Source organism: Pteropus medius, unplaced genomic scaffold (assembly GCF_902729225.1).
Source record: "Pteropus medius unplaced genomic scaffold, Ma_sr-lr_union100, whole genome shotgun sequence".
Taxonomy (NCBI): domain Eukaryota; kingdom Metazoa; phylum Chordata; class Mammalia; order Chiroptera; family Pteropodidae; genus Pteropus; species Pteropus medius.
This window is the reverse complement of record NW_024340849.1, coordinates 17,701,648-17,719,938: the sequence shown is the minus strand read 5'-3', so window position 1 is coordinate 17,719,938 and position 18,291 is coordinate 17,701,648. Positions and strand designations below refer to the sequence as shown.

At 47.1% G+C, this 18,291-nt stretch overlaps 1 long non-coding RNA gene across 1 annotated transcript; it reads left to right on the top strand.

Annotated features, from left to right (window-relative positions):
* Nucleotides 1-68: 68 nt before the first annotated feature.
* LOC120585135 (uncharacterized) lies at nucleotides 69-6,784 on the top strand. Its single transcript, XR_005648248.1, has 3 exons — nucleotides 69-350; nucleotides 1,633-2,404; nucleotides 6,397-6,784. It is a non-coding gene; the product is annotated as an uncharacterized LOC120585135 (long non-coding RNA).
* The last annotated feature ends 11,507 nt before the right edge of the window (nucleotides 6,785-18,291 follow it).

Below are 18,291 nucleotides of genomic sequence, written 5' to 3'. Positions count from 1 at the left end.
AGGCATACATAACATCTTCGTTTCGATGTGAGGATAAACTGAGAAAAATGTATGAAAAGTATTTAACAATGTGCCTAGTGCATAGGAAGGAGTTTAAGGCTTAGCGTACCATCGTCATCATCCTAAGATCCTTAGTGGAAAACCAGTGTGTTTTGGGGTTGCCCCTTACCTGTGAAATGCCCGGGCTTGACTATCAACGTGACCACGGGAGGGGGCTGATTTTGCGTCTTCCATTTAGGCGTTCCTCCTCTCACCCACGCCCGCCACCCCGCCCCCATCCCGGAAGTGCCCAGGGAGCCCCTGATCTGGGGCTCACACACCTGGCTTTGGGCCCAGCACCCGGCTTTCAGGTATGGAGCAAGCAAGCCCTTTGCTAGGTGACAGTGTGAAAGAGAGGACACCTTGGTCCCCTGGGGAGGCTCTTCAGCACCGTCTCTGTATTACCACAGAACTGCCAACAGGAGCCAAGGCGAAGGAGCTGGTAGGAGCCGTGTTTACTAGGAGACCACAGGCAGCCAGGGGACAGGTATCCTGGGGGGGAGACGAGAGTCAAAGAGGCGCAGCGAGTTCGGGGCATTCTGCTAGCCAGTGGCCTGGGTTTGTCCCCAGGAGGGGCGGAGGAGCCGGAGCGCACAGCGCTGGGGGCGAGCTGGAAAGGGACAGAGGAACACGGTCCCAGAGCAGGGCAGAGCTGAGGGGCCGGGCGCGGGCGGCGGCCGAGAGGGGATGGAAGGAAGGAGGAGGCGACTGGGGAACAGGGAGACCCACAGGGAGAGGTCTCCGCGGACTTTCCGCTTCTTGAAATGACCACCAGGTGTCGCCATCGCCCCGCGAAGGCAACAAGAATGTCCTTCTGAGCCTCCTCCTTTCTCTCCTTCCACAGCACCTCCTGAGTTAGACTTCGTACTGCAAAGATGACACACCGGGTCCCAGCATTCAGTCGCTCGCCTAGTAAAAAAGCCCGATGGCGAAGGTCTGCGCAGTGTACGGGCTCCGCCTACAGACACTCAGGCCGGCGCACCCGCTGCCCCCTGGGATAGGGAACCAAACTAACCCTGATGCTCCTGACACCTAGATTTCGGTGTGTTAAGGATCTTTAAATCCATGTTGCAAGGACTCCTGGGAGGTAGCCTATGACAGCTGTCATTTTAGTCCTCAAGAGCCTCGATCTTGCAGTGGAACTAAGCCAGGCGCACATTTGCCCATAATCTGAAAGGTGGCAGAGTCTGAGCTCCGCTCAGGACAGAAGCTCCGCTCGCTGGGCACTGTCCAATCTGAAGCTCTGCAGGCCTCCTGAGCCCCTTCCCCTCCTGGTGCCCAAGTGGACTTGGAGAAGCCAGAAGCCTCGCCCAATGCTAGCGGCTTGGCTTTCAGAGCATCGGAAGGAACGTCATTACCTCTCACCTGGGTCAGCTCTCCAAAGACCCCCTGTTACTGAAAGGCTGGGGCAGGGGATTTCTAGGCCTAAGAGGAAATCCCACAGCCAGGCCCAGGAGGCATGAAAACAACAGTAACAGCTAACATTTAGTGAGCTCTTACTATATGCCAGTTACTGTTCTAAGCATATTGTTTGTAATTATTCATTTAATGCTCACGAAAACTTTATAAAGGAATATCATCACTGTTTTACAGATGAGGAAAGTGATGTACAGAGCTCTTAACTATCTCTGGGACTCAGTTGCCTGAAAATTCAACAGTTTTGAAGGAAAGTGCCCCGAAGGATCCCATGCAAGGGACTTAAAGGACCTGTGGATCAGGAGGGAAATCGCCACCCCCCACTATGTTGGCTAACGATTATTTTCCTGAAATAGCAAGAAATTTCATGGTGCGTAAGTGGCAAAGTGTAGAAGTGAGACCAGGAAAATGTATTTTTTGGGTACGCTGCAATGGCACGAGAGCATGAGAAAAATTGCTGCGAACTCTAGAGGGAGAGGCTTCTAATGAGCAGCCTGTGACGGTCTCTCTCACGGCGCCCCCTGGTGGGGAGGACGGGAAATGCCGCCGCCTCGGCAAAGTTCCCTGCAGGTCAGCCCTAGGGATGCGTTCCCACGCTGCTGACGGAAATGCCAGCTTCGTCTTCAGAGTGAGAGCCTCGCGGAATGGACAAGGGACAGCTTGGCCGGTAGAAACGAAGCTGGAGGGGTCACACGTAGAATTACCGTCTCAACTGGTGGCCCACTAACTAAACGACAGGCCACTAAATAGAGGACAGCGCAAGCATGAGTGGTGCGTGAACCGCCTGGTGGAGGCGGTGTTGGGCCGAGGCGGAACTGGAAGGAGCTGGTAAGTGGTTTGAAGCTCCACGACAGTCCCAGAACTGCTAACAGTCAGAAATTCCATCACCAGAGGGGAGAGACATGGCACAAGGCATGGCACAATTTAGAAGATTCCTCCCAGGGCCGAGGTAAGACCAGCTCCCCAGTAACTTCCTTCCAGGCTCAGAGAACCGGTCCCACAGAGAGCGCATCTACTGCCCCAGGAGGAATGATCTCATTAGACATTTTGTGGATGGGGAGGCGGGGAGTGGAGACCCCTGGGGCAGCCGGCAAGGAAGGTGGTGGATGTCCATCCTGTTTAAGAGCTGCCTCTGCAGTTCAGGTTCAAACTGCCACCAACTGCTGCCTCGGGCGTGGCCGTGGGTTGGGTGTAGAAGCACTGTCACAAAGCACTCACATGGCCCTTTCAAGACAGCAAATAGATGTTGGGTGACATTTCTCCTTGAGAATGATGTACCCTCTTCAGTCAGGGTGCAGGGACCATCAAAGCTTTTGTTACAGAAGAGTCCCCTCCGCCCCATTCGGTTGCCTTCTCCTGGGCATACGTATCCTGTCCAATGCTGCTGCTCTGGTGGCCAGGGTGTCTGTGCATGCTGCCTGCCGTGGTCGCCACCCACCACATGGTGACTTCAGCCTCCAAAGAAAGAAGCTTCCCGTGTGTGGGGCTAGTCCCGTCCTTCATGACAGCCACGAATAATGCAGTGGCATGCACTGAGAAGTTTTTGAAAACATTTATTTAATGATGTAGTAGCAAGAACATGAGCTTTGAAGTCAATCCTGAATGTAAATCTCAGGAACACTATTTATCAGCTAAAATAACAGGTCGATTCATAATAATGGGGCATTCATAAAAACGGCGGTGGCAGCCATGGTGGGGAGTGAAAACTAAGTTATGGGGTGTTGAGAAGATGAAAAGAACACCCCATCCTGGAACTTTTCACAAACAGCAGACAGAGGCCACTCAGGCACCTGATTCTTCAGTAGCAGCGTCCCTCGCCGCCCTCCCGCAGGATTTCAGCATGGGCCCTGCCCCCTCCCAGAGGCTTCTTGTCCCTAGGCCCTTCCGCTTGGCCTTTGGGAACACCCTCTGTCATGTGTCATTCCCTCCACTGCCATGGGCCTTTGCCTGGCCTGGTCCCCAGAGCGAAGGCTCTCTCGCTGTCTACCCAGTTTGGAATTACCATGGGGGAAGGTGGGAGGGGATTTAGAGAGAAAAGAAAATATTTAAAATAACAGAAGCTACCACTTTTGAGAGAAGTCTGAAAAGACTTTAGAAAGGAATGAAGAGAGTGAGGATTCAGGTCCAACACGGGAGAACTTCCTTCCGCGGAAACTGTGGGAGGGGGAGGCGGGAAGCTCGGCCGTGGTGCTCAGCAAGCACCCGGGACCAGCCTGCTCCAGTCTAATCCCAGCTAACTGAAGAATGGGGACAGTCATTCCCTCACGGGGCTGTTCTAAGGATTAAATGACTAATGTATATGAATCGCTCAGCGCAAAGCCTGACTTGTAGCGAATGCCCTGTAAGTGCTAGCTAGTATTATTTTTCCTTTGAAATGAAAACTCAGAGAATTAGGGGAGATGAGCAGGGAGGGCCCGTAGGGACATTCAGCCTAACCGTTTCTTTTACAGGTGAAGAAACTGAGCCCGGAGAGCTGCTGTCCTCGTTAGCGATGCCCCGGCCTGGGCCTCGTGCCCACCACCTGCCACCTCCTTTCTTTGCCAGGTTACAGCTAAGTTAGGAGTGTTTCCACAGCATTCCTGGAAGTCTGGGTCTTGCCTTGGCAGGGCACCTGGGCCGGGGCACCATGGTTTGTCTGCGCATCTGTCAGGGGGCCAGGGACAGACAATTCAACCTACAGCAGGTTAAGAAAAAAATAAAAAGGCAACAGCTTATGTAACTAAGAAGTCTGGGATGCTTTTCAGGCACAGGTGGATGGGGGCTGAAAACAATTCCATCAGGACACTGTCTCTCCTTTGTATTTCTTTGAGTGCATTTCATCCTCAGATGGGCTCTCCTCATGGCGGGTAGGGGTGGCCACCAGCAACTATAAGTGTACATTGTCTTCCTGTTTTAAAATGTAGCTTTGTATTGCTCAGGTATGGTGATGCCAGCCGATCAGGAGACAACTGCTATTGCAAAGACAGTGTGTTACTCACAGTTCCCAAGAGGAGGGGGCTCACCAGGCCCTACAGGACCACATGGGGAAGCACCAGCCTCGGTCAGAGGCAGAGTGGGCAGGAAGTAAATGCGGGCCACAGCCTTTATTATGGTTTTTGTGGGAAGAAATGGGCCAGCAGAGTGAGCAGGTTTAAGATTGGCTAGTTTGTATAATTTCAGAAAGCTCTAGGGTGGAGGGGCCCCTAGGTGTCTAACACCTGGCCCTGGGGTGATTAGAACAGAGGCAGAGTATAAGAGTATAAGAGCCCAGCAAAGGAGGTGGTTGGCAAGTGTGGGCTCTGGATTGGTTAGTCTGCATCTCCTGCAAGGCCCACTTGCAGGAGAATCATTTGCTTTCTCTAGGAATCGGCTAACCCTGGGAGGGGCAGTCCCTCCAGTGTTAGCAAGGCCCCAAGATGTCAAAGCACCAGAAATACAGAAAACAAAAAACATAATTAATATGCCTCACAGCTAGCGACCCCAGTAAAGACTTTGCCTCTTCATGGCCAGCTAACCTCTGGGAGAAGCTCTGATCAGCCCCCTCGTGTGACGTGCTCGCCGTGGGGTGCTGGCGAGGATGCGGAGAAACTGGGTCTCATACATTGTTGATGGGGATGTAAAAGAGGACAGACACTCTGAAAAACTGTTTGACTGTTTCTTAAAAAACTAAGCAGACCCTTACCATGCGACCCAGCAATGGCACATTGATCCTAGAGAAAATGGAAGCCACGTCCATACAAAACTCTGTACGTGAATATGCACAGCGGTTTATTTGGAATAGTCCCCAAAAAGGCAGTCTCAAAATGTCACATATTGTATGATTTCATTTATACAACATTCTTGAAATAACCAAATTGGAGAGATGGAAAAAACATGACTGGTTGCCGGGAGTTGGGGATGGGGGTGGCGGGAAGGATGGTAGGAGGGAAACCTTTGTGGTACGGTGACAGTTCTTTATCCTGAATGCGATGGTGGTTACGAGAATCCGTACGTGGGATGCAATGGCATAGCACTACACACATGTCGTATCACTGTTGACATCCTGGCTTCGATACTGTACTACAGTTATGTGAGATGTAACCATGGCGTAGAGGGTGAGGGGGGGACTAGGTGAAGGGTACTTGGGACTTCTGTCCTATTTTCGCAACTCCCTGTGAGTCTATAATTATTTAAAAATAAAAAGTAAACATCTTAAAGAACACTTCGCTCTGAAGGGGAATAAAACCCTCGTGGTGGGAGCTCCAGTGAACAATCACGCTGCCTCGGGAGAAAGGCTGGGTCCTAGCTCTATTTTTCTGCTTGTGTACAGGGAGAAGAAATCTCCGTTTTGTTCTTCCACTCACCCCAGCTGCAGCTACGATTGTGTTGAGTGATGAGCTTTAGAGCTAATCAACCTGGTTAACTTTGGAAATAGAAGAATAAAGACTGTGGATCTTTAGAAATGAGAAAGTTGATGGAATATTATGTATCCAACCTGGCAACATGGGAAATGCTTATGATGTTCAGTGAAACGATTAGGAGACAATTTTATGAGCCCTGTGATTGTATCCATATATTAAATAGAAAGCATATGGATAATACGGTGTTGTATGTCAATTACTTCTCAATAAAACCAAAAGAAAAGCATTGGATAAAAATGGGAAGAGAATAAACATGAATGAATATCACAGCAGTAAGATCAAGAGTGTTTTCTGCCTCTGCCCTTTAAACTATTTATGATGTTGTTTGTGGTATTTTTATTTATTTAAATTTCATTTTATTTTTTTAAATGTATACTTTGAGATATATTCCTTCTACCCTTCCCGCAGCAACCACTGTTGTTAACATCTTGTGTATCCTTCCATATTTTCTTGATGTAAATCCAAGCAAGCCTGAATAATAGTCTTGTTTTCCCTTATTCTACCACAAAAGTAACATTCTAAATGCATTGTTTCTGTTCTTTTTTTTTTTTTTTCCACTTAGCAATCTTTCTGTATCCAAGTATGGACCTTTTTTACTAAAAGAACAAAGAAGGGAGAAAAAGCAAGCAAAGAGAAGTGACGGCCAAGGGAGGATCCTGCATTTAGAGACTCACCTCGTTGGTCAAAGTAGCGAGGCCACCTCCCTCCACTCCAGATCTTTCTCTCCACTCCTTTCCCAGTGAAACGAAGAACTCACGTCCTCTGCTATTTACCCTGCAAGCATCGCTACCCAGTCCAGGCAGCTGGGCAGGTGTCTGTTTCCATGCTGGTTCATCAGTTTGGGGACAGATGTGAATGGGTTTCTGCCCGCTGCTGGGGCATCCACCTGCTGTGCACTTGTTGTTTACTGTCACCTCTAAATAAAGTAGACTGATTTTTAGCAATATCAATCAGCCTTAGTTGTAACTCAAACCCAATTCCCTTCCCTTCCCTCCCCTCCCCTTCTGAGGCAGCCTGCCCTGTCCTGTCTGCTCATTTGGCTAGAAGAAACACCCCTTAGGTCTCCTGGAACAAGAAGGGGTTTCCAAGCCCTTTAGTGGGGTTGCTGAGAGGGCCCCTGGATCGGGGGACTGCCCTTTTCCAGTTGGGGTGCCGACCCCACCAGGCAGGCCTTATGTGGGACTGTGTTTCCGAAAGCTGGAGGTGTCTAGGTGTGGATGACCCCTCAGTTTTTGGGAGACGGGACTGGGCTCTGAGGCCCTGATGGTAGGATGCCATCAGGGACAGCGGATGTCTTGATAGCCGGGAAAGTAGCAGAAATGCCAAGCTGAATATTTCATCAGCGATGACTGCAGTCCTGGTGGTTTCCTGCCCCACGATGGCTTAATTTGTGTCTCCTTCCTGCTCCTAGCTGTAACCCTTGGGAAAAGCCGTCGGGAAGTTGACTGTATCAAAGTTTGCCTCCCAGAGTTACATTATCTGTCCAATAAACCCTGGTGACTTTGCCCTGGAATGTTAACGAGCTGGAGAGAAGCCCCAGACCTCAGGACACCCTGGGCCTGGGTCCTCACTCTGGAGCCAGCTCATTGTATTCATTCAGTGGATGGCGGGGTCCCAGCACCTTGGTTTCCTCATGGAAAATGGGTAAAATGGCCACCTTCCCTTTTGTCTTGGGGTGCAAGAGAAACAAATTAGACCAGATGGCAAATTCAAGAGCCCATGGTGCGTAGGGAGGTGAGGCAAATGGGTAGATAGAGCAGTTGAATAAAATAAAATACATTTTTTCCTTTGAAACATGAAGCCTTCTCAGCCTAGCTTTATTTCTTCTCCTTTTGATAGAGACAGAGGTGTAAAACCACTTCGCTTTCCTCTTACCTCTGGAGATCAAGTTGATTACAGCAGGCAGCTGTCCCCGGGCTTCTGTGAGGGAGCGGATGGGCAAGGGAGCAGAGGGGTCTGAGGCCACATCCAAAGGGGCGGTGGCCGTGGCATGCCAGCAGGCTGTGGCCAGGCAGGAAAACAAGCCCAGTGTGGCCACATCTAATTTTTCAGAAGTCGGGACCCGTATTTTTATTGATGTTTCCTAATGTTGAAACGTTGGCAAATGATTCAAAAAACTGTAAAACGTCGCAGGCCAATCATAACAGGTCTGAGGGCCAGATTTAGGCCTCAGGCTGCCAGTGCGTTGACCTGAGACCCAGACCTCTCCAAGGCCTTGTGCCGTCTGCTGGCGCACGCCCAGCCGTTTCCGCCAGCAGCAAGCGGGAAAAGGTCTGTGGACTTGCCCTCCTCACCTCCAGCTGCCGTTCAGTATGAGACACTGAAATACTTCATTCAGAGGCATAAATGTGTGAAGGGTTTTCTGGAAGTTTGGCACCCATCTTTTCCACTGGTTCCCAGGACCGTGCTCTGCAGTGACGCTCGGTGACCCGAAGCCAAGCCAGTCACGTCTCTCCGGGCCTCAGTTTCCTCATTTGTAAAGTGAAGGGGTCCAGCTACATACTCATCCAGGTCACAACTTCATGGGCTCTTGGACCAGATTTTTTGAGGGGAGGCAGGGGAGCAATATTTGTAACATGGTATTAAAATGCAGCAATTTCACTCGTGGTTTTAGCTGAGTCTCTAAGGCTGCCCTGACCAACAGAAACATGAAGCCTCAGATGTAATTAAAAATGTTCTAGGAGCCACATCAAAAAATTAAAAAGAAATAGGTGAAATTGATTTTAATAATACATTTGATTTAATGCAGTACATAAAAACATTATCGGTTCAACACGTAATCAATATTAAAAACTATTAATGAGATAAATTACTTTATTGGAAACCCAGTGTGTATTCGCAGCACAGCACATCTCGTGTGCTCAGTGCAATTCCAAGGCAAGAAGTGATGATTCTCACCTTCCCACGTGAGATGCTAAGTCACCCGAGCGAGAATGAGAGCCCTGCCTTTTACCTGGTTGGTAAAGACGTGTGTGTACGCCCCTCCTGGCCACCAAGATTTTCTTTCCAATAAAAAAAAATGTCTTCATAGTGAGGGCCGGCCACTCCATGTTCAGTTTACCCAGCATGCACTGCTCTCTGACCCAGACAATCAGACAGGTGTCAGTTCCCACCTTCTGTCCCTCAGCTCCGAGGACAGTTCTGAGTGGGCAAGGCCTGTAGAGGGGAAGTAAGGAGCCCGGTTTGGGACTTGGGGCTGACTACTGCCTATAGCCTGTGAGAGCCAGGGGAACACCTCCCCGGTCCTTTACTCCCCCACTGAAGGAGGCAGCTCTAAGTGGTAGAAGGAGAAACTCAGGTAGGGAACAGAGAAGACACCTGGCCGGGCCCCCTCTGGAAAGGCAGACTCCCAGGCTGCAGCAGTGCTGGGTGGAAGAGTGAGACTTAACTTGAAAAGAAGTTCAAAAGTCCTAGATTATTTCACCCGGCTGGACTTACTCAATACTGAACTAAGGCTATTTTTGTTTCTAAAAGTAACCAGAGGATTTGCTCTAAAATATTCCAGGAAAAAAACAAAGTGTGTGTGTTGGGGGGAGGTGAAAATTGAAGAAAGAAGCGCAACTGTTGATAACCATTGAAGCTGGGTGATTGGTTACACTGGGGTTCACTACATCATTTTCTTTATTTTGGGTCATGTGTGAAAATTTCCATAATACGAGTTTTTAAACAGTGACCAGGGGGCATTTAAAATTGTCAGTGAACGGGAGAGAAACAGAACCTGCTGGAGAATCACTTATGGGTAGGCCCAGAGCAGGTTTCAGTGGGTAAATCATGGGCAAAAATTATAAAATAATATAATTGTTTTCTGAGTACATCCCACGAAACCCACTTGTCCAACGCACCTGCTATTTTTTTCTGTGTGGTCGAGTTTACACGTTCCCGTCCACCAGCTCTCGCCTTCCCGGTTTCTGGAGACACACCTTCTCCCTGAGGCTCCCCTAGTGCTCACCCCAGCGGAGTCTGGGCTCTCTGACTTTTTTGAGTGATTTGATGACACAGAAGCTCCTTGCGACAGACATCCAGATGGATAGCCCGAAGGGCTGAGGCCCTCGGAGCACAGAATGACAACCTCTGTGAAGATACCGAGCACAGCAGGGGCCGTTAGTCACCAAGGATCATTTGACATTTTGAAATGAACTCATGGTCTCTCATAAATAAGCTGGAACACTGAATAATGCCTGGAACAGGGTGGAAGTGACTGGGGGTTAGAGGACCCCCTCATTTCTACATAAAGTGCTGTGGGACGCTTGATAAATGTCTACATGTGTGTAAGGAGAGCAGTGTGTATGTAAAGGGGACCTTGTGGCCCCCTTCAGGCCCCTCTGTTTGGAGCCACAGACCTCGGCAGCTCCAGCTGTGTGGGTAGGTGATTTCAGTTACTGTCCACGTTGGTGATAAGCCTTTCTTGGCTCCCCGAGGTGAACTTACCCTTCAAGCCTGAGGCCTGGGTCAATGGGCCTGCCTGACTGCCTTTCTCAGGCCTGGAAGGAGCTCAGGAGAATAAAACCATCATTTGTGTTGAGTCCATACCTGGCACTGAATGTCACAACGAGGGTCCATGGGTAGTTCCGATCCTCTGAGAAACATGCCTTTCACTTACGGTTTTGACTTTTTTTTTTTTTTTTTAATCCGAGAGAATTAACTAACACTTTTTGAAGACTACCTGAGCGGGAGGCATTGTTCAATGCTTTGAGTGAATTATTTAATCCTCACCACAACCCAGTGAGGAGGGGATTATCAGTTCCTGCTGGGTAGATGAACAGCGAGGTTTGCAGAATTTCCTGCTAAGTCACTTGCCTAAGGACAGCGAGCTGTGACCAGACTCAGCCCAGCAACCACTGTGTGATCCTGCCTGCCGGAGAACCAGGCTCATTACGGATACAAATCAAAAACTGCCTAATGCCTAGAAGGCTCTGGGGTGGAGTTTCTAGCTGAGGTCCTGGAAAAGTCCAGGAGTGTCACATTTCTAAAGCTGCACAGCTACGGGAAGTTCAGATAGTGAATGGCGAAGTGTGACCCTTGCCAGGAGGGGTTCTTGGGTGACCTGGGAGCATAATTGGTTAAGAATAATTTGTGATAAAGTGGAATGTTTCTTTTGAAGTGTGGGAGAGTAGTTTCCTGGGCTAAACCTTCCCTCTGCTCAGGTGGCCCAAAACCCATTATTTGTTTAGCAAATCCTTTCTTCAGTGGTCCTGAGGGGGGTGAGCTGAAGAAGTGGACTGGAAATGCCTAATGCTTTTGAGTTTAGAAAGTGCTTTCTTTACACGATTTTGCTTCTGTCTCTCCATAACAAAGTAGCAGGCGTTTTTAGACCCGTTTTAGAGATTAGGAATCAGTAGCTTAAGGCTCAGCTAGGATTGAAACCATAAATTTGAAATGAGATTTCCAATTTAAAAAAATGGAAAAACAAAAGAGGCCAAGCTGATGGAATTTTAGAACAACCACCCTTTGTGTCTTAAGGATTTCTCTCTAGCCTAGTTACTCTGCTCTTTCTTGTCATATACATACTCTTTCCCTTCCTCCTCCCAGGCCTTGCTGATGAGTAAACAAGACCCTTGACAGTCACTCACTTTGGAAAATGAGGGCCTCGTTATAGCCGGACTCCCCAGCCCGTGCAAGCAGAAGTCTGGTTGAGCAGGCTTCTGGTCCAGATTTAATATGGAGACCTTGCCAGGCTGAATGCTGATATAGGATTAAATTTGAATTGTCATTGGAGTCCTTAGATCCAGCACAAGGACATAGAATTCATTGCAGCCTCGTTACTAAAGGCTGAAGAAGACCTAACTAAGGAGGCAGTGGGGTGGGGTGGGGATGGGACTTGCTAGACACAGGATCATCTTGTCCCTATTTGTTCAGTAGGAGCTCAGGGCAGTTAGAAGCCCCTTCTGAGAGGCGGGAAGCCTGGCCTGCCCCTGTTCGATTTCTTAGAGCTCTTCTGTGAGTTCTTGGGCCCTTTTATCTCTCTTTTTACTATGTCTCCTTGACCTCTGTCCCCTTCCCTGCCCCCACCGGCCTGCGCAGAAACCTGAGCTGTCCCAATCAAGGGACCTTTAAAGCTTTCCTGTTGACAAAGGGCTTTGGTGCAAGCCTTTAAGGCTTTCTTTGCCGCAATGCCCATGATGATGCAGAAAGCTGGAATGGACTGCTCCAAGGCCACACAGAGCCAGGATGTAATCCCAAAGTCTTCTGCTCCATCTCTGAGAAAACCCCTCCCTCCTCAACGCCTACTGCCCGTGATGCCTTTAAGGGTCATCCGTCAGTGAATATGTGGAGCTGGGGTTGGGGTTTCTGTTTCCAAAATGATTCTCACCGGTGCCTAATATGGACTTGTGCATTGAGAGCTCCCCAAATCTGGGGTGTGCTCATTTGTTTGCTCATTTGGGGTTAAAAAAATAAAAAATAATAAATGGATGCATGTTAGTCATGTACAGAGACCAGAATCTGGTTGATATGTTTTATCCATTTCAGCAATTATCCTTGCTACTCAAATTGTCTCATATTTGGCCAGGTAGAATTCTACTTGTGCCTTCAATATCTTCTTTTCCATCTCCTATGACAAGTTACTCTAGGCTCATCCTGTACCACTCTTGTCCCAGACATTTCTCCTTAAAGCTCAGGTTTCTTTTAGTGGAAATGGTACACACACACACACACACACACACACACACACACACACACAAATCATTATTTTGGTTGTCTAAACTTTATTCTTTACTAGCTTCCTAAGCCATGTCCATTGAACCATTGAACCAATATTTCCTGAATTCTTGCATGTTGTTGTCTAATATTTACATTCATAATTCAGCTTGGCTAGAAAAAAAGTCCTTGGCTCTCATTTCCTTTCCTTGAATATCTTAAATATCTAACCCATTTACTTCTGGCATAAAATGTTACGCTCAAGGTGTTTTTCAGCAATAGAATTTTCTTTTCCTTATAAGTTACTTGGTCTTTTTGTCTGGATGTCCAAAGGATTTTTCTCCTTTTTATTTTCAGATTCAAATATTTTACTAGAATATGTCTTGGTATTAGTCGTTGTGGTTCAGTCTCTCCAGTTAAGTGGTGTGTCCTTTAAAGTCCTTTCAGACTTTTTGTTGGTTTTTCCCAAAGTTTCTCGGAGACATGTGTTACTATCTCTAACTACAGTTATGAATTTGACTATATTTTTCTTTAGTTGTCAACATTTTCCTTTTTACATTTTTGAGGCTATTTTATTACGTACCTACTAATTTACAATTGCTGGATCTTACTGGTTAATCAAACCTTTTATTACAAAATACTTCTTTACCTTCTAGTAATGCTTCTTGCTTTTAAATCTGTGATCTCACTTATATGTAGGATATAAAACTAAAATCAACAAACAAACAAGACAGAGACTCATGAACAGGGACAATAGTTTAGTGGTTCCCAGAGATAGATAAGGGTAAAGGGGCTCAAATATATGGTGACAGAAGGAAATTTAACTGGGTGATGAACAGATAATGCAATATACCTATGACGTATTATTAAATTGTACATTTGAAACCTATATAATTTTGTTAACCAATGTCACCCCAATAAATTTAATAAAAAATAAATAAATCTATTTTTTCTGATATTAATATGGCTGCTTCAACTTTCTTTAGGTTTTTGATTGCTATATCTTTTTTCATACTTTAACTTTTAACCTTTCTGTATCTCATTGTTTCAGGTGTGCCTCCTGTTAGCAGCTTATAATTAGATTTTGTTTTCATCCTCAGACAATTGTTATCTTGTAATTGGAGCATTTAGTCCACTTACATTTAATATTATTACTGATTTGCTTGGGCTTAAATGTTATTATCTACTCTCTTTTTGTCCCAATTAGTTTCTTTTCTTTTCTTTCTCCCCCTTTTTACCTTCTTTTAAAATGATTCCATCTTTTCCTTTCTTAGTTTGGCAATTATACTTTTTAAAATATATATAATTTTAGTGGTCAAACTTGGAGATTACAATACTTTTTTGAGTTATCAAATTCTAAAAGAAATGAGTGCTCTTACCCTTTCTTAGACAATATGAGTACCTTAGAAAAACTTTAATTCCATTTACTCCACTTCTGATATATATTCTATTGTTATTGTGTATCCTTGCCCAGCAGACTATAAAGCTTTCACAAGCAATGCTCAGTCTCTCACCTGCTCTCTGTATAACCAGCAAATGCATCTAGGCTCTGAACACCTGCCTTATCCACCTGAATTTCTCCTCTCCATCAAATGTTGGCCCAGCAATTTTTTACTCTCTGGTTAGCTCTCTCATACCTTCGATGAGTTTTCTATTTGGTCCAGCTTTTCCAGTTGTCCTTGGTAGGACAATTGGTCTGATTTACCTATTCTGTCATATATGGAAGTGTAAGTCTAGTACTATTGATTTTACTCTACTAGATGAAAGCCCATTGAGCAGGCACAGAGGCAGGTATTGCTCCTAATAGTGTCATCTAAATCCCATGGCTCTTTGGCATCTTTGGTGTCTGGGAAAGCTGACTCACAGACCCAGCATGTGATGTTCCGGGGGCGGAAGTGTGTGTCAGCCAGCCCCGAGTGTTGAACTTATTGCTTAGCTGTCTGAGTAAACATAATCCAAAAAGGCGCCTGAGGTGACCTGTGCTGTCCTCAGCAAATTTAGGTTTGGTGCCCAGGGCCCAGTGCCACTGAGGCCCACCTGGCCTCTACAGGTCAGTAAGAAAATAGTCTCTTTGTTCTACTTTCACAGAGATGAATACAAGTGCTCAGTGCTGGTTCAACAGCCTGTAGTTCAAGGACAGGAGACTGGGCCAACGGTCAGAGTCAGCCCATCCTTGCCAGGAGCAAAAGGTGAAAGGCAGGCCATTCCTGGAGCTATTGCGTAGTGTTCTTATGAATGAAGCTGCCATTGCAGATGGGGGCTCTGTATGACCTTTACTGGCAAGGACACAGCTCAGGTCTGGAACTTCCACACCTTGTACAATGTTATTTTCTTGATGTTATGGACTGAACTGTGTCCCTGCCAAATTCATATGCTGAAGTCCTAATTCCCAATCCCCCCACAGAATGTGACTGTATTTGGAGATAGGGCCTTTGAAGAAGTAATTAAGGTTAAATAAGGTCATGTGAGTGGTCTCTAACTAATAGGACTGGTATCCTTACAAGAAGATGGAGAGACACCAGAGAAAAAGCTGTGCAAGGACACGACAAGAAGATGGCCACGTGCAAGCCAAGGAAAGAGGCCTCAGGAGAAACAAGCCACTTGGATCTTGGACTTTTATCTTCCAGGACTGCGAGAAAGTAAATTTCTGTTGTGTAAGCCCCCCAATCTATAGTGCTTTGTTTCGGCCAGCCTAGCAAACAAATGCACTTGGAGTAGGATCAAGTGACAGGGAGGTGAGGGTAAGAAGCTCTGACTTCCCCAGAACCGCGCCCCATCACCCCCCCCCACCCCCTCCCGCCACTACCCTACTTGGTCCTGAGTTATCTGGCTTTGGAAAATGACACCCTAGTGCTTCGCCGGGCCCATTTGTGTCTGGGCCTGTTTGCCAGCTGTAGTTTATCTTCCTGTACCAAAGATCCCCTTCCAAATGAGAAGATTCTAGCAGATGCCTGTGTTGAAAGGCAAAGAGCCCAGATCTCAGTCCCAAGGGAGACCTGGCACTGGAATTCTCGGTGCTGCTGGGAGCACCCTCAGGGCTGCTGATTGGCTCTGCTCTTCGGTGGGGACCCCCCACTGCAGCCAGCAGGGGCACCTTGCCACATCATAGATTTGTTCATGACTTGCACGGACTTAGGGTTTCGAACTCCGTACATCTTGCACTGCTGTGTTTCTTGTTTTGCTCCTGAGGACGAAGATCTCTTGGGAAGTCTGAGAGACAACCCAAACCAAGCTGTGGCCCTTGCCCTGCTGGCCGTGACAACCCCCACCTAACACTGGTGACCTCTAGCCACCGGTGAGGGAGGCCAGTGAGAGCTCGGAGCTGTAGTCCCCCAGAGGGGAGGCGGGAGCAGGCTGGGTGCCAGCTTCCCTCACGACGGCGATGACCTCACCTGCCTGCAGCTGCCGGTAGACTGTGCGAGTGTGTTCAAATCATATTTCATTTGGTTCATTAGGTAATGGGACATACACAAAATTCACTTTCTACTTATTGACCACAAAGTGTTAGAAACTAAGATTTTAGGCACAAGTAATGACGTTGGTAATGAACAGTCTGCTTAAAATCAGCTCCTAGTAAATGTCAAGTGATCAGTGCCTCCCTCCTGAGCTCTGTCTTTGCTGATCCTAAACCCTAAAAGACTGCTCTGTAATCTTCCAGTGGAAACCTTTATTCTAGATAATTCTGGACATCTGATTCAAACACCGAAGTGATGATTTTTTACAAAGGAAACCAAAAGTTTTATAATCCCTCCAGGGTTGATTTAAAGGATTTTATCATACTACTTAAACAAATATGAACGCAAAATTATTTCAACTCTGTAAACGTAATGGCTCTTACATAACTCTAAAACTGAAACCAGTGTACAAATGAAATACAGAAAAATCTCTGCAAAACCACTGAAACTCAAGTTAGCACACTTATTTTTTTTAACAGCGATTTTTAAAAATTGAGATATAATTGACATATAACATTGTGTAAGTTTGATTTTTTTTTAAAACAAATGACATTTACTTTAATGTGACCTGCCACGTTATGTTTCTGAACCCACACACTGAATATGGCGCTCAGTGACACCACGCCGTGTCGGATGAAGTGCTCCTTCCATGTCAGTCCTGTCCTAGAAAAACTGCAAACATCTGACGTGTACAGAACACTATAATGTTTGTGAATGAAATCTTCTCCTCCATTTGTTTTAAAAATGAATACTATTTAGCCCCGAGACCTCTAGAAACAGTTATGAAAATGATCTTTCATAGGATGTGGAAAACATTTACATAAATTTTTAGGATTTTCGTTCAAATGAAAATTAGAATTTTCATAGAGGGCCCACAGACCTCCTGAATGTGTCCAGTACTTCTCAAGGTGTTTGTAGATCCCACTTTTAAAATTCCTGGGTTTGAGGTTCTGGCTTCTCTCTGGCCTGAGGTTACTTCTAGTTCCTTGTAATACCTCGGGGGCTGAAGTCCCCTTGAAGGGGAAGGGGGCCTGCCTTGTTTTTTGTTTTGCGTTTCCTGGGTGGAGCCAGGTGCACTTTACACATGCAATTCAACCAAAACACAGAGGGCTGTTTACCTTGCCCAAGAGAATGCTCCCTGCTCTGCTGGGGCGTCCCAGCTGTCTGTGGAGTATCCCCATTTCTCCGGGCTGGGGCTGGCCAAGGGAGGGGCCTCTGCCACACAACTCTTCCCGGCTGGGGAACTGGCTGCTAACTGTGCCTCCACCGAGGAAAAAATAGCAGTTCGGTACTTGGAAAAAACTAGCGACTCACACGACCGGAATAGCAACTGGAGACATTTAAAAACAGAAACACCTGCCTCTCGGAATTGTGACAGGAAATGAGATTTCAGAAATGCCATGGTGAAGCTGGTGAAGCAGCAGCCCCTTCTTTGTCTTTCCTCTGCTTTTTGCTGCCAGCTGGGGCCTGCCCCCAGGGAGAGCTCCAGCCCCAAGGCCTGCCCCGTGACACTGAGGCCGGTGGTTGGCTGAAGGGTCAGGGAAGTATGGCCTACCCGATGTGTCCAGCAGCCAGTCCTGCTGGACTTGACTCAGTGAGACTCCACACTCCCATGTGCTAACCTCTTAGTGGTGGCAGAAGTTCAGGGAGTGTTGGTCACTGAGGGAAGCGGGTCGTGCTGGCTCTGAGACCCAGCAACACTGAGACCTCCTTTGGTGTACTGTCTGGCTACTGGCAGGTGCTCTTGACTGAAGCTCTCTCTACAGGGGACTCCCCAGGGCTTTTATGGGAAGAGGAGGGGTGCTTTGTTCAGTCTGGGGCAGGGGTCTCCAAAGTGCGGTGCACATATCCCAGAGGGTGTGGAAGATTGTCTATGAGGTCATGGAAAGAAAATAATAGTCCATCTATTTAACATTTTACTTCAAAAATGAAAGTGAAAGCCAGGCAACATTAATGTGGCATGCTGATGGGCTCTGGCGCCCTGGGATGTCCCGTGGGAGGGCGGCCTGAGGCAGGGAGGGGTCGTGTGGGAGGGACGGTGGGTACTGAGGCTCTTTGCAATTTACTTTTGCCCACTGAAGGGAACTGAGAGATTCATTATCTCTCGCTCTCTCTCTCTCTCTTTTTTTTTTTAAGTAAACTAACCGTCAGAAAAAAAAACAAGTGGCTTTAAAGCATTGCAGAAAAGGAACTTTGGGGTGAAAGTAACACACAGAAATCATAGCGAGCAGCCCCAAATGGCACATCTGACCTTTCTCCTATCTTACTTACAATAAGTTTGTTGTCGGCCATGTCATGAGGTTGAAAACAATGTGATTTTAAAAAAAAATCTGACAAAGAGTTGGCCAAAATTGAAATTATCCACA